Raw genomic sequence first — 3,268 nt, forward strand, 5'->3', positions numbered from 1 at the left:
CAGAGAGTTATACTCATCCAAATGATCTCAAACCTATCTCAAAAGAAAGCTAAGAGAATAAGCTATAACTCTTATGAATACATAAGATTCTAAAAAGATCATCTTCTTAGCTAAAAATTCAAAAACCACAACAAATATATTCAGCGCTTACAACTAGACTTCTGATCACCAAAGCAGCTATAACTGGAGTTCTAGACCTCCGTTTTACCTGATTCCAATTCCATTAGAAAGATAACGTCCAAGGGTACAACTTTTATGAAGACCAAAAAATCTAATTCTGTCAATATAATACTTGTACTGGAGCATTAATACTGCAGTGCAACATCCCCTACATCAAACAACAATAGTGTGTCAACACCTAAGCCCACAAAAATATCTCAATCCTTCCAAACCCACTCTTTTCCACCTCAAACTCATATCCAAGCTTCCCACTACAATCCTAAACCAAAAAAACTCACATATTCATCACAAAAGACTTAGAAAATAAAACTCACATGCTACCTAAACCATAAAAGGTTAACATGCAAACACCAACACTTAAGGAAATTACCAACGTTCCAATCTCTCATCAAGAATACCAAAACTCCAATTCTCAACATACAACCTCCTTGGATTCAATCGCTACAACTATAGATTTAAGAAACTCCACCAATCGTAAACTCTTAATACACTCAACAAATCAATGTCTCACCCACATCCAAGGTTCTAATCACTAGTGAAAAAATTGGATTTAAAATCGGAGTTTTAAAATCGGTTATAGGGTAACCGATCTTAAAAGTAACGCGGTAGCAATTTTGTAAATAATATGAACACTTTTAAGATCGTTTATTTTATGACCGATCTTAAAATGTATGTCTGACACAACTTTTAAGATCGGTTACAAAAGAACCAATCTTAAAAGTTGTATCAGACATCACTTTTAAGATCGGTTCTTAAACAACCGATCTTAAATCGGTTAAATTTTAACCTATCTTAAAAGTGCTACTTTTAAAATCGTTTATTTAAGAACCAATTTTAAAAGTGCTACTTTTAAAATCGGTTATTTAAGAACCGATTTTAAAAGTGATACTTTTAAAATCGGTTATCTTAGAACCGATTTTGTATGTAGTATACAAAATTGGTTCATAAATAACCGATTTTAAAAGTATCGTCAGAGACCTTTTATATTTCCCTCCGTTCTCATTCTCTTTAATTTTTCCCTCCATTCATTTTTTTACTCTCTTGCGCTCTCAATTTCTAAAGTCTCCAATAAGGTAAATTTCTTTGTCGCTTTCGTTTTCGTCTTCTCATGCTCTTCTTGCGTCTCTTTTCGTTTTTTAATGCTCTTCTTTTGTCTCTATTTTCGTTGTAGGTTCATTTTGGGCAAACTACGAAACTGGAACGGGCCATTCTGCAAGGAGAACGGGTCGTACTCCTAGCAGAACGGACTGTTCTCCTTTCAGAACGGGCCGTTCTCCTTGCAGAACGGGCCGTTCTCCAAGGAGAACGGGTCGTTCTGAAAGGAGAATGCCCCGTACTCGTTTTTAAAAACCTTGAACGGCCCGTTCCAGTTTAATTTTTTTTCGCAGCCCAGACTTTTAAGATCAGTTATAAAACAACCGATCTTAAAAGTTAACTTTTAAAATCGGTTAAATAACCGATTTTAAAAGTCTAACTTTCAAAATTGGCTCTTTTAAAATCGGTTACGGAATCGATTTTAAAAGTTAAAAATAACCGATTATAAAAGCCTTTTTTCCACTAGTGAATAGTTCTAGTTGGTTAGCACAAGGCTTCGTCCACTACTACTGGTACATATGCTCGCAACACAAGCGATACCACTCAACCACTACTTCTTACGTAAGCAAGAAGTATCAAAACAAATCAGCAATCATGAATAGAATCAACTAAGCTGTATCATGTCTTTCAGTCAAATTCTAAGAAAACAATATACAAGTAAGCAAAACACTAACAACACAAGGGAAATTCCATCATCATCATCATTATCCTCATCATAAATCAAAACATTGATAGAGTACACACAATTAAATAACAACAAACATAATCAATCATCATACTAGCATATCAATAAGTTTCACAATCAATTCATTCCATCATTCATCTACCAAACAAGCATAGTAGACTCATAACTCATGGCCGATTGGATTAACCTGGCTCTGATACCACTAAATGTGACACCCTTACTACCCCAACACATATATATTGTAATAATGTAAATAAACTAAAGAATAAATTTTCAACGTTGGTAAAAGGGTTCACACATAACCTTCATAATTGTTCTCCAATAACCAAAATAATTGAAAATAAAACTTGGAAAGTAAAACTTAAGAGTTTACAAATTCTTTTCAGAAGAAAAGGTACAACTCCAAATAAATAAAATTTCATATCCTAGAATTCTCTGCCCTGATGTCACAATATCATAGCACGCCCACAGTTCAATTGTTGGCATTTTAGATGCCACTCAAAGAAGGGTCTTCCTCACCTAAAACATCCACAAATTGTACGGTGAGAAAAGAAAACATCCACATGTAAAGTACACAATGAAAATCCAACACATCATTTCATCATAACTCATTACTTTACAACCATCTCTATATATTCTAATTCTAACCATCAGGCATCAACTTCACATTACAAATTCAAAATCATATCAATCCATTACAATTCTTACAATTAACATTATCATTTTCACATTCATAATCCACACAAATCTTACAATTAATACTATGCCAAGGCCATGCCACAACTGACATAAGTGATATGGGTTAATTGCTCCACTCATCCCACATTATGCCAGGGGCACGCCGTCCTTGTAGCATCACTTACCTAAGGGTCGTCTCATCCCTGGTCATATGTGTGAGGAACCACAATCACATTCACAATCCACACAAATCTTACAATTAACCCTATGCCAAGGCCACACCACATCTGACATAAGTGATACGTGTTAATTGCCTCACTCATCCCACACTATGCCAGGGGTACACCATCCCTGTAGCATCACTTACCCAAGGGTCGTCTCATCCCTAGTCATGTGTGAGGAACCACAATCATATCACATCAACATCTCATTTCATGTCAACATACTCACATCATGTTATCAATTTAATATTAAAATAGTAGATATAAGGTATACATTTGTATGAAGGCAGCACACCACATTCCATATCTAGAACATCAATTTTACCAAATAATGTAACAATAATATTTATAAATTAATATAAAACCTAATAGAATCATCAATTTAGTAGAATCTTAACTCAAATAGTAA

Source organism: Cajanus cajan, chromosome 4 (genome assembly GCF_000230855.2).
Source record: "Cajanus cajan strain Asha chromosome 4, NIPB_CcT2T_4, whole genome shotgun sequence".
NCBI classification, from domain to species: domain Eukaryota; kingdom Viridiplantae; phylum Streptophyta; class Magnoliopsida; order Fabales; family Fabaceae; genus Cajanus; species Cajanus cajan.